The 14,615-nt window shown below is 36.7% G+C and overlaps 1 protein-coding gene across 2 annotated transcripts in view; it reads left to right on the forward strand.

Moving 5' to 3' along the window:
• Positions 1–14,615, forward strand: part of Apoltp (Apolipoprotein lipid transfer particle) — a 6,186,292-nt gene that overhangs the window by 689,047 nt on the left and 5,482,630 nt on the right. The gene's annotated exons all lie outside the window — the stretch shown is intronic.

The following is a 14,615-nucleotide window of genomic DNA, read 5'->3' on the forward strand; positions in this document are numbered from 1 at the left end:
ATTGATATCAATTTCGACCAATTTGGACAAGGTGGGTGGCTACCATTTAGACAGCCCTACTTTGTTTTTGTTCTAGCTGGTTATTCGTTGTTGCACAAACGAAAATTTGTGTTGCAGATTTCTGCACAATAGATGCATAAACGACTGATACAAATTTCGATCAATTTTCATAAAGTGGAAGCTACTGTTTCGAAAGTCGCTACTTTGTTTTTCTCTAGCTCAATGTTCAATATTGCACAAACGAAATTTTGTGTTGCACATTTCTTCACAAACTATTGACACCATTTTCGACCAATTTGGACAAGGTGGAAGGCTACCGTTTAAACAGCCCCACTTTGTTTTTGTTCTACCTCATTGTTCATTATTGCAAAAACGGAAATTTGTGTTGCGCATGTCTCCACAAACAATGCACAAACGATTGACACCTTATTCGATCAATTTTGACAAGGAGGGGCTACTGTTTACACAACTCCTCACTTTATTTTGGTTCTAGCTTATTGTTCATTGCTGCACAAACGAAAATATATGTTGCATATTGTCCACAAGCCATACAGAAGTGATTGACACAATTTTCGACCAATTTGGAGAAGGTAGGGGGTACTGCTTAAACAGCCCCACCTTGTTTCTGTCCTAGTTCATTTTTCATTGTTACACAAACCAAAATTTGTGTTGCACTTTTCTGCACAAACGATATACAAACCATTGGATCCACTTTCGAACAGTTTCGAGAGTGTGCGAAATAACGTTTAGACAGCCTGAATTTTTTTGCTCTAGCTCATTGTTCATCTACTCAAACGAAAATTTGTGTTGCCATTTGTGCACAAACAATGCACAAACGATTGACACCATCCTACTGTTTAGACAGCTACCTACTTTATTTTTTGTATCTCATTGTTTATTGTTTCTCAAATGAAAAATTGTGCTGAACATTTGTGCACAAACGATGCACAAGCGATTGAAACCATTTCCGACCAATTTGGAGAAGGTGGTTGACTACCGTTTAGACAGCCCCACTTTGTTTTTGTTCTAGCTGGTTGTTAATTGTTGCCCAAACGAAACCTTGGGTTCCGCAATTCTGCACAAACAATACATAAACGATTAGCACCATTTTCCATCAATTGGGATAAGGTGGCGGCTATCGTTTAGGCAGCCTCCACTTTGATTTAGTTCTAACTCACTGTTCATCGTCGCACAAACGAAAATTTGTGTTCCATATTTCTGCACAATAGACGCATAAACGATTAATACAATTTTCGATCAATTTTCATAAAGTGGAGGCTACTGTTTCGAAAGTCGCTAATTTGCTTCTCTATCTCAATGGTCATTGTTGCACAATCGAAATTTTGTGTTGCAGATTTCTTCACAAACTACTGACACCATTTTCGACCAATTTGGGCAAGGTGGAAGGCTATCGTTTAAAAAAAACACTTTGTTTTTGTTCTAGCTCATTATTCGTTGTTGCACAGACGAAATTTTGTGTTGCACATTTCTCAACAAACGATTGACACCATTTTCAAACAATTTTGACAAGGTGGAGGCTACCATTTAGAGAGCCGCCAAATTGTTTTTTTCTGGCTCATTGTTCATTATTGCAAAAACAAAAATTTGTGTTTCACGTGTCTGCAGAAACAATGCACAAACGATTGACATCTTATTCGATCAATTTTGACAAGGTGGGGCTACTGATTACACAGCTCCTCACTTTATTTTTGTTCTAGCTTATTGTTCATTGTTGCACAAACGAAACTTTATGTTCCATATTTCTCCACAAGCGATGCAGAAGTGATTGACACCATTTTCAACCAATTTGGAGAAGGTGAGGGGCTGCTATTTAAAGAGCCGCCACCTTCTTTCTCTTCTAGTCCATTTTTCATTGTTAGGCAAACCAAAATTTGTGTTGTACATTTCTGCACAAACGATTGACACCATTTTCGAACAATTTGGACAAGGTGGGCGGGCTACCGATTTGACAGCCTCCACTTTGTTTTGTTCTAGCACATTGTTCATTGTTCCAGAAACAAAAATTTGTGTTGCACGTTTGTGCACAAACAATATACAAACCATTAGCTCCATTTTCCAACAGTTTCGACAAGGTTGGGGATAACGTTTAGACAGCCTGCATTTTTTTTTTGCTCTAACTCGTTGTTCATTGCTGCTCAAACGCATATTTGTGTTGCCATTTGTGCACAAAGGATTGACACCTTATTCGATAAATTTTGAAAAGGTGGGAGGCTATTGTTTAGACAGCTCCCCACTTTATTTTTTCTAGCTCATTGTTCATTGTTGTTCAAATGAAATTTGTGTTGCACATGTGTGCTCAAACGATGCACAAGCGATTGAAACCATTTCAGAAAAATTTGGAGAAAGTGTGTGGCTACCATTTAGACAGTCCCACTTCGCTTTTGTTCAAGTTCATTGTTCATTGTTGCACAAACCAAAATTTCTGTTGTAAATTTCTGCACAAAAGATGCACAAATGATTGACACCATTTTCGACCAATTTGGAGAAGGTGAGCGCTACGGTTTTGACAGCCCCCCGTTTGCTTTTGTTCTAGCTCATTGTTCATTGTTGCACAAACGAATTTTTTTGTTGGACGTTTGTGCACAGACAATATACAAATGATTGACTCCATTTTGGAACAGCTTGGTCAAGTTGTGGGGCTAACGTTTAGACAGCCCCACTTAATTTTATCTCTACCCCATTGTTCATTGTTCCGCAAACGAAAATTTGTGTTGCATATTTGAGCACAAAGAATGCACAAACGATTGACACCTTATTCAATCAATTTTGACAAAGTGGGGAGTTACTGTTTAGACAGCTCCCCACTTTATTTTTCTAGGTCTTTGTTCATTGTTGCGCAAACGAAAATTTGTGTTGTACTTTTGTGCGCAAACAATGCACAAGCGATTGGCACCATTTTGGCTAATTTTATTAGGGGGGGGGGGCTACCATTTAGACAGTCCCACTTTGTTTTTGTCCTTGTTCATTGTTGCACAAACGAAATTTTGTGTTGCACATTTCTGCACAAACGATGCACAAACGATTGACACCATTTTGGAACATTTTTGAGATGGCGGGGGGATATGTAAGTGGACGTTGAATTTTATTAAACGCAAACAACAAGGAGACTGTTTCCGCCACTGTGTCAACAAACAATTTCCCTGATTGCACGAGTAACACTAGATAAGATAAGACAGAAACTGATGCCAGTACCATTTTCCACAAATGTCTGAAGGATTCATCATAAACAGACAATTGATCGTTTACGGAATACACATTTTCGAGCGTTTCACTTACGAATTTACAATTTATTAGAACTACTGTCTGAGTTTCTATGTTCAAGAAATGCTAACAAATTTAAGCACATCATTGTTTCAGAAAAGATACTGAAACCTCTTAATCTCGTGAATAATACGTTCTACTTAGAATAATCTTTACAACGTATGGTTCAAATGTTCCAGTCTCAAAATATACATTTTCTACACTACTAAACAGATGCTAACGACCGAGACAGCTCATGCTTTCTTTTGATATGTGGGAAGTTCCTAACCCAATTAACTTATTTTAAAACTTTCATGATAACAACAGCTGATTTTTTTTAGTAATTCTGTAGACGCCTTCAACACACGAAATAGATATACAGTGCTGATTTGTTTGAACCGAAATCGGAAAGCATTTGTGTAAATTTAATTTCCTTCAATTTTGTTCAGATGGAAAATTTTCGGCGAAAGCGAAATTTTGAAACAAAGTAAATATAAATGCAAAATATACGGAGCGATAGAGCGACCATATAGGAACCCAAGAGAGAGCTGTATAGATACACACAATTTTTGGTATAGAGAAGTGGACCTCCACAATATTGAAACTGAAGTTAAAGATAGGGTACCTTTCAATTCAATGGGACCAGAGCATCCTACTGATTGGCCTCCATATTGATAATGGCATTGAAAGTCACTGTCCAAATTCTATTTCCGCTAGGAGGTGCAGGATTTCCAAAATAGTATATTACAATACTAGTTACCTTTCCGAGTGTTTTCTGTCTTTATTTTTAAGAGTATTTACACATGCCACTTTATTCAGGTAATCTAAATTCTCAAAATCCAACAACTTGGACTACATAAAGTGGCCTAGCTCTCTTAGTTTTTAAGAGATTGGAATAATGCACTATACTACTTGGAGAAATATAATACTACTAGGAACAATATACTATACTACTACTAGGAATAATATAAGATTCTACTCAATAAAGTTTATCCAGGGTGTTTGTCAGTATCTGATAGTTTCGTACTAATCTGCTATGAAACAAATATAACGAAACTGAGTAAGTTATACTTTTATGATAATAGCCGTCATGTTTAAAAATGTTGGCAACATAAAGGAACGCTATTAGCTCAAATTACTTGAAACATGCATTAATTTTAATTTGGCACCAGATTGATGTTTCTATCTCAATTTTCTGATGATAGGTTATCATATAAGCATAAATGAATGTAACTTGTGTTTACCATATTAGAATCCAAAAATAAATGAAATGAAATTTTGAGTTTTACGTCCCACGGTTATGCCGGTTAGGCTAAAGGAGACGGTGGTAATGAGTAATGAATGAAACGGTGGAATGAAGAAAGTGGGAGGAAACGGGAGAACCCTGAGAAAACCCACGCACACGGTGTTTGTCCACCACAAAGTTCACTTGGCGGGAGCAGGGTTTGAACCCGAGACCCCTAGCACCAGAGGTGAACGCTCTACCACTGAGCCACCGCGGCCCCGTATTAGAATCCAAGACGGCCGTCTTACCGACAACATCCAACTCATGTGGCCAATGTTTTTGCCTTTTTTTAAAGAAGTGGACAACCTCAAACGTGAATCTGAAGTCAAACAGAGGAAACCTTTTAGTACACAGGTGAGAGTACAGGTGCCATGGCTGTTCGGACGTTGAATCGATTGCAGAAAATCACATCTCTATATTTCTTACTATTTTGCCCTGTACCAATCAGTATTGAAACCGGAAGTAATATTTATATTTGAACCACTTCTGGTGTTGGTAGAATGTTCTATATAGCCATGATGCACTGCCTTGAGACAAAGAATCTACTTGAAGAACTGCTTCTCGTTAGTTTTTTTTTTTACCATTTTTATAGTGATAGACCTTGAATCCGGGAGTGACTAATTTGAACCACTTCTGGTTTGAGAAGAGAGTTAATGGAAGATTGGGAACCTATCTTTGGGATGCTGATTCTATTGGGAACCTATCTTTGGGATGCTGATTCTATTTCATAAAAAACTATCTCGATATAACGCTTTTGTTCTGATACATTTCGACAGACAGACAGCGGACGGACAAAGACGTCCTATAATACTTTCGACACTTAAGTACGAGTATAACATAGTTTGCAAGTCTGCATATAAACTAGACGTAAATGAGAAAATAATTTCATGCACCACGCGTATCTGCTTTATCCTAAAGAAGAGGAATGGTTATGAAAAATAAATGGTAGTGAAATTAAAGGTTTGCTGATTTCCCTTCGAAAATCGCACCTAGAACTACGTGCAGCAAAGATACACGCGCTAGACCCAAGACTAGCAGGAGAGGCTAGAATTAACAGAATCACACAAATCATCCATGGGTATAACGATGTTTTGTTTTTTCCCAGGTCCGCTTAAATGATACAGAGTCACGGGTCTGACTGCTTCTAGATCATAAAATTCGTAACCAGTTCCATCACTGTGTCCTAACTCCAAGTATAATATAGAGGTAACCAAGAATATTATGTCGCTTTATCACCCACCATCTTGGAACATCGATATGTCACCTAAGACTCACCTCGAAGGTCAAAAGTAGTCCCCATCAGCATCGACGACCTTGTTCCAACGTTCGGGAAGATCATGGATTACATCGCGGTAGAACTTTGTGGCCGTGAAGGGAAGAAAGTACAAGTGCATTTTCCACCTCTACTAAGAATTTGAACTGGCGTCCTCTAACGTGATTGTCCAAGGAATGGAACAGGTGATAATCTGACGGTGCATTCTCTAGGGGATATTACGGATGCAATGGTACTTCCCATCCAAGGCGTAAAATGGTGTTCCGGGCCATCCTAGCAACGTGAGGCTTAGCGTTGTTCTGTAACAGGAGGAGTCCTTTGGGATTCATAAGTACTGGCTCCAGAGTTTTGAGTTTTCCTTAAACATGGCTCAACTGCAGACAGTACAGAGTTGATTGATGCTCTGACCAGGTGCTAGAAGTTCCCGAAGCACAATCCCTCGAGCAGTCCACCAAGCACACAGGAGGACTATGACCGACCTTTGTAGGTTTATCGGGAATAGGATGACTTATTCTGATTTTGGAATGCTAACAAACGACATTTCTCTCTCTCTCTCTCTCTCTCTCTCTCTTTTGTCTCACTTGCTTCAAACTTTGGCCTCGTGGCTTCCAGCGCCCACGAAAGGTCATCATAAACCATACAAGCAATCCCCGTCCCCACCGACCGCTAGAAAGATATCGGGGGAGAGAAGAGTGCTTGCCGTAAAGATTGATGAATAAAACAAATTAAAACAAATAATCTATAAACTGTTACAACGCCCTGTAAAGCTACAAGCGATTACGGTTAAGAATTAAACGTGAGATTAAAATTGCGAATACTATATATAGTGATTAATCAAACAATATACAATGCACAAACTACAAGCAAATTATATATTTAACAACCTGAGCGCTCAAAAACAATTACTTTACTTTTTAATTTTAATTTTCTAAACCCATTTACTTTAATTAGATATCCTTTTCGATTTATAAGAGTTACTCTTTCTCAATTTTACTTACAGTTTGCGCTGGCGGCAAAGAATGAGAATAGGGGATAATTTCTATAACACTCGCGTTTCGCGAAACAACACTGCACTGCACAAGGAGGGTGGGGATTAAGTCAGCCACAGTTTCCTCTTCTGGGCTATCCTCTTCTCAGCAATCTGGTTCTCAAATCCAATCCAGTAGTTCATTTGTTATACGAAAGAAACCTTCAACAGCTAAGCTGGGCTATCGTTTAGGTGTGCCTTAAAACGTTATTATGCTGAAATTCAACAACAACTCAATTGACTTAAAATTGACACACTAGCGTTTCTTCCTTCGTTAGGCCGCCACAAGACGTTCAATCACAAACAAATAAATTCAGGTTCAAGGCTCATTTCGTAATTATATAACACTCCAAAACTAAACTTGTGTCGATGGGTTTCTTGCGAGCCCGCGTAAAAGCCTACTCTATGTGCAGGACGCACCACAGGTGCGAGGCGCACCCCTGCCTAACCAAGTCTCTCTTATTGACTGACTTGCTTCTTTCGGCAACGTCTTGTATTGCTTCGCCAAAGGCAAAATCCCGGTTTTGACTTGAAACGCAACCAACTGATGCAATGGCTTAACTTAACGATGAGACGTCTTGCTGGAATGCTCTGTGAAGCGATTCTTCTTTCTTTCTTGCCATAAAAGGATTGCTGGGCGATTTGATCGAAGTTAGTTGCACACACACACATTCAAACGTATATGTATATGCTTGCGAAGAGAGAGAGTTTTCGGAAAATTTTCATACGATGTCTGTTCATTAATTTAGAAGTTCAAACTGCATAGACTTCCTTCTCTTGATCCGTAATACGACCTCTTATGAAGTGCTGGTTTCGGCTATTTTGGAACCAGTTTATGGGATGCTAAACAATGATGACTGCGCCGTGGAACTTCATACAACACCCACTTCTTATCACATGTAAACACCCTGTCCACAAATGGCTCCTTCCTCAGACGAGACAGCAAATAAGCAGAATTGCAAATAAACATAGTATCAAAAGTTCAATACATGCTGTGTTTCCGCGTGGTTCGCGTTTCCCGGTTGCAAATTCGATAGTGTTCATTGGAAGTACTGATACGAAATACATTCTAACAAACCAAGTAGGTAGCGTAGGCCATATCTTCCATTCCACACTACTAGTGCAAACTAAAAAAAAAAAAAAGAAAAGAAAAGCAAGAAGATAAAAAATAAGAATGAATGAGTGCTATTTTACTGTATAATTTCTATCAGAAAAAAAAACCTATATTAAAAGTCCAAACTGCATAATAATGAACAGCCACAAATGTTCAAAAAGACAATTGGATGTTCCTTATAGGAGTAGCAGACCTTGCATATTTCAAATTTCAAATGTAAACAAAACACTTTGAATTATCAGCATTTATTAGAGGTGATCAGGAATGGAGATGACTAGAAAATGATGCTACTTGGCAGGGAATCGAACCGAGATTTTCCATTTGGAAGTCTTGGACGATTCCACCACTCCGCTGATTATTCTACCCGAACTTTGTTTAAAAAATGGTGTAGTGTTTCTTTCTGAGAACGATAACACGAAATGTTTATACTGCAGATCAATGAAATGTTTCGAATGTCCTGGTAAATTCTTTGCCCCTTCGCAACAAAAACTCGTAAACTGTCTCTCTCGTGATACAGGTGTTTGCTTCCACATTCTTGCTCGTATAGAATGAAAATTCGATTCTTCAAGATCACTTTGTAAAAAGACAACTTCGGGGCAGATAATATTTGAACCTATGTTGGATAGCAGTACTTCTCGTAAGTCCATTACGTTACCCCTACACTATCAGTTTAGTTGAAATTGCAACTGGAATATTAATATCTGATCTTTGGAATGAACAGGATTCTTCCTCTAAGGTCATTTACCCGTAAGTGAACAACAAAATTTATTAATTCGGTGACGTAGAGACAAAATAGTGCCCACTAATAAACGAAATAGCATACAATCCAGGAAAAAATACAGAAATAACATTATGTATTAATTTCACCGTGCAAGTTCAAAAGTAAGCGAATAATAATAATAATAAATAATAAAAAATGTTTAGCTTCAAAATATAGTTCTCAATTAATAATAATAATAATAATAATAATAATAATAGCATCAGTTACTCTTTCCCCTGGGTAAATTAAGAGAAAATAGTATTATGTTCCGTTAGTCCATTTTTATTATTACTAAAGCGCATTCTGATATGGTTCATTTTAGATTATTTTTATACTTCTCTACCCTTATCACAACCACGTGGTGTGGCTCAATTAAGATTTAAACGGCACAGAAAATACCACTGTTCTTCACAGCGACCGCGCAAGCTATTTATTCTGAACTGATATTGGTAATTTCGATTATTTTTATATATCGCTCCTTCCCCCTCGATCAACCTGCCTTCTGAATTTGGATTTAAACGGCATCAGCAGTGTCACTGTTCATCTCACGATACCAAAAGCTATGGATTTAGCACTAATATAGGTCATTTTCGATGGTTTTGTATACCTTCGCTGCCTCTCCCAATATTGCGAGGCACGGCTGCACCGAGAACTATAGATTCGACACTAATATCAGTCATTTTCGAACATTTGTAAATGTTCTTCTCAATTCCCCTAAGTTGTTCGTCAAAGTGATATGATAAAACCATCTCAGGTTTGAACCTCATCTATTATGAAAATTTTATCGAGATCGGTCGGGTGGTTGAAGAGTGAAGTCAGAAAGACAGTAACTTTCATATACTGAGCAAAACTATATACTTTCATTTAAAATTAAACGTGTGTTACAGTTTCACCAATTAACTCTTTGGCTTCATCAGACACTATGTGATACATGATAACTTTATATACATACAACAGCTGAGAGATCTTTCTTTTGATTGGTTTCTGGCAGCAGCAAATCCCTTTCATGTATATTTATTTGAAAATTTCTATATATATTCTTTCTATTGTTGCTAATTACGCAAAATGACGATCTTAACTATTGTTTAAGTTGATTAATTGTTAGTTTTAATTCTCTTAGTTTTTTTATAGAAACTTTTATATTTGTTTAACATGAAATAATATGCATATATTTGTTTAGGCCGTGATAAAAATTAAATTTTAACAATTACAAGAATAAATAAAATGTACATAAACAGAACAATCCTAAAGGAAATCACATAGTGCAGATAACTTTATATACAAATCAAATTTCTTCTTCTTCTAGCATAAAAAAATCAGATAACATAAAGGTGTTCTAAAGAAGAAAAATCTCCTCTAGCTCTTTACCTGGTGGTATGGTTCCTAATATAGAGGTTACATTACCTCTTTGCACTGCCATACTTATTCTCTGGATTACTAAGGTGCTTACTCTATCATCACCAGATAATTGAATAATGCGTTTACCTATTTCCTTTATAAAACTGAGACCTTCTTTGCCCTAGGATTCACTGGATTCAATAGCAATGGGCACAAATTGATACTTGCCTGTTAGGTTACTTTATTTTCTTCTTTTTTTCTGTTTACATTCGACTGGCTACATTGCCCGCTTGGAGTGAGGAGAAAGGAAGGTTGGAAGGGGCGAAAGTATCTCTGTATGTAAAATCCACATGGAGCTCTCTTCCAAGGTATTAAGGTCATCTCATCTGGTCTTTTACCATCCGTTCTACTACATCCATTTGGCTCTCTTATTGCCGGTATACCTGCTGAAATAAGTGATCTCATTATAATGTCATTGGCATTTGAGTGTCGGGGATATCTACCTGTACTTTTTATGCAAGGCAGTCCATGTAGTCCTTTTTTTATCTACTGGATTCCTACATGACTGACATTTATGAGGTTCACATATATTTGCTCCCAGCCGTAACGCAACTGCTATTCGAAAACTCTCATTACAAAGATGAAGGCCTAGAGAGGACGAAGGTAAAGCCAAACTCCTCCTTCTATTTATGATGCAGCAATTATTTTACTCTTGTCTGCTAGTCTGTCTGAAGACCGTAGTGAAAAGGAGAAATGTGATTTAAAAATAGGTTCTTCCCAAGTGGATTGCTTTGCTCTGGTACTAAATTCGGGTAATTCAGATCCAACTAGCAGTGGCCAAGTGGTAGAGCAATCTTTAACTTCAGAGTCCATGTGGAAGCTTATATCCTGTTGGAGAAGTGATTCTATTAGATATCGGAAACCATAGAATGATGCCAAGAACGTGGGAATAGCCAAATCTATGGCTCGTCGGATGCCTATTCCACCAAAACTAAGTAGCAGAGAAGCCTAAAGCCATGTGTTATCCTCATGGAAGCAATCTAAATAAGATTTTACGGTGTTATCGAAGCGTTCAAATAAATCTTCTTCCTTCCATGAAGTTGAACTTCTCAGAAAATATAGTAATCTTCGAGTAGTAGATGATGTTCTTAATAAATGAAAGGCAGAATGTGCTGAGATTAATGACAGACGTGCGAAATAAATATCCAGTTTGGTTATCTTCTCAGTTAGTAAGGTTTTTCTTGATTCTGTTGAGAGGGCAACTGCGGATAAGCGTTTAAAGAAGACATTAATCGAATGCCCGGAGCTACCTCTTGTATGATGTGAGGAGTATGTGCATATGCTCTTTCGTTGTTCCAAGAAAGTTAACTTCACATCTCGAAAAATTAAGGTGTAGACCAACTGCAATTCCCTGTGTATAGATCACTTTTAATGTATTAAATCCGGTATCCGGATCTCCAGCTATGGTTCCATCATCTAAGAACCAAACATTCAAATCTGTGTGTATGTTATTGACTATGGACTCTAAAGTTATTGCGAATAATGCTGGATCTAAAGGATCTTCTTGCTGTACTCCTCCTTGTGAAAAAGTGATGTTTTTACCATAACATAAATTGCTGGACGGAGCATAACTTTGGTGTATGTAGGGATAGATCGAAGGAAAATTTTCTTTTACGACTGATAACATTACGTTCCTGTCTATCTCATTAAAAGCATTCCTGACACCAATTTTTAAGAAAGCTTTAGATTTCTGGTGAGGGTAAGAATAATATATGCGAGCCGCATGTGCTGCTGCTTCGGCTCCATATCGAATGCCTACTCCAAGTTAGTGTGGAGAGAGAAATTGAACTAGAGATTGTTTAATTCTCCCACACATTATTTTGGATGAAAGTCTTCTCCACATATTAACTTCTGCAATAGGTCTAATACCTCCACTTTTCTTTGTCAGTGCTATCAGCAATGCTCCAAAGAATATTGGTCTTAATTCTTTAGGCACATCCCCTTGTTAGAAAATGTCACCCTTGTTTATGTATTAAAAAAATGATTTAAATTAGTTTGTCACAAAATTTGTTTTCATCGTTTAATTTTCAATGTGTTTTATTCACGTTTCAAATTTGAATCTTACAAGGTCTGCCTCATCTATAAAGAACATAATATTTTTCTTTTGAACATTTGTAACTTTTCATTATGACACGGATTGAACTTTTAATATAAGGTGTCTCTCATGGAAATTTAACAGTAAAATAGCAGTCATTCATTTTTTTCTTCTTTCATTTATTTTCTTTCTTTTCATGTTTAGTTTGCACCAGTAGTGGAATGGAAGGTATGACCTACGCTACGTACTTGATTTTTTAAATGTATTTCGGATCAGTATGTCCAATGAACAGTACGGAATTTGCAACTGAACCACGTGGAAACAAACCATGTGTCAAAGTTTTGACATTATAGTGGATGTGTCTCAGAGATGTACCATTCTTCTGGAATTTGAGTGTTTTATTTGACCACCAAGTTTGGAATTCAGTCTGAAACTGACTTAATAATATATTGAAAATTCTTGAAAAATTTATAATAATAATAATAATAATAATAATAATAATAATAATAATAATAATAATAATAATAATAATAATAATAATAATTATTATTATTATTATTATTATTATTATTATTATTATTATTATTATTATTGATATAATTGCAGTGCAGTAGACATTAAAATCCTGTATGATCCTTCATATTCTTGTACTTCACGTCGTTATGTGTTCTTTACAGAAAATTTGAAATTACATACATAATTTGCTTCGTTTTGAGTGGACTCGAAATGAGTTGGAGAACATTTTGCGAGTCGAGTCAAGTTTCAAATGAAGCTCGCTCCAACTTCCTTATCCCTAGAAAGCATAGGTTACACGATCTGGATATATTCAAACTCTGCCACACGAAAGTATGGGTATATAAACACTTATTATGAACATTCAGTTTGCACATATCAACAAATAAACAGTATTTTCATTCCCTTCGTATTTTTATGCATCTACTGCCGCATCCTTCTGAACTGTAATGATTCTTTATATTTGAAAATAATTATTCATTTTTCAATCATTGCAAAGGTGTAACTTAAGTAATTCAACATAAATAAGTGAATAGAAAAATGAATGGAGTTTTTGTGACGAAGAAATAACAACAGTAAAAGTGAAATCACTTTTAACAAACTGTCGAGATTTGAGAGTCGACTTTCGGGTATTGACTACCTAGAAACGCCGGTAGTCAGTAGTAGCCCGGGATAGGGGAGTAATATTTAAAAAAATACGATCTCAGCAAATTGCAGAAGTCTTTCACCCTGCGAGAAGAAAGGAATGAAATCTCTACTTTCTAATTCCATTAGTACTGTAGTTCTGAGTCTGTGGCAAATGTAACGATAGGAATGAGGATAATGAATTATGATTATTTTGTAGAACATTCTACTTAGAACATATCACATGAATTTCATCTTCCGGTTGCTTATTTGTGAACAGTTATACAGTAATTGCTATATTAAATCTTTGAGTTTTGCGTCTCACGCTTATGCCGGTTACGCTAAAGGAGACGGTGATGATGAGAAATTAATCAAATGTTGGAATGAAGAAAGTGGGAGGATACGGGAGAACTCCAAGGAAACCCACGCACAAGGTGTTTGTCCACAACAACGTTAAATCAGTCCGACCTGGGATCGAACCATGGACTCCATACACCAAAGGTGAACGCTCTACCACTGAGCAACCGCGGCCGCTAATATATTATGTAAAGTATGTATCCTGTTGCTGATTTGCGATGACAATCAGAAACAGAATTGAAAGGTAAGTTACAGTAATAGTTTTCTATTAATAGTTTTCAATTAAAAGGGAAGTATAACTACTTTTATTTTAAGATTTGTTTTGACGTGCAATTTTTGTCCGGGTTCACCTATTTCCACCTTAACCTTTGGTACGAAAATGGGAGAACATATTTAGATTTTGATTGTTTATTCCAGTATATTTAGAGCATCATTTCTCGGATTTAGGCCTGAGAGATACGTCAATATATCGAAATCGTCAATATCGATATTGACATATATCAACATTCTTTATCGCAAATCTATTGACATCAATATATCAACATCCTAAATTTTCGATGTCGATATTCGGAGGGAGGGGAGGTATAGAGTACCCATAAGACTTGTGATGAATCAAGAAATAAAACTTAATTTTTATAATAATGTCTTCTAACAACAATTTATTTATTACGACTAATTGCAATGTAAACAAATCCACTTGCAAATTTGCAATATTGTAATTCTGTAACTTGATAGCACCAGACCTTTTCTGTTCACGAAAAAAAAAACAAAAGAAAAATGTTCCTGTCAAAAGCAAGTGCGTCGAACTTTGATCTAAAATTTATCATACGAAAGCTCTCTCTCTCTCTCTCTCGCTAGCTCGCTCGCTCTCAGAAATTTCCATCCCTTTTCGCCTTTCGAACCGTTCATTGACAAAAAGTGCAGACATGACCGCTATTTGCAGACACGTTTTTAGGCAGTCAGAGATT

The sequence above is a fragment of the Thermobia domestica genome, chromosome 6 (genome assembly GCF_964235325.1).
Source record: "Thermobia domestica chromosome 6, izTheDome1.hap1.1, whole genome shotgun sequence".
Classification (NCBI taxonomy): Eukaryota; Metazoa; Arthropoda; class Insecta; order Zygentoma; family Lepismatidae; genus Thermobia; species Thermobia domestica.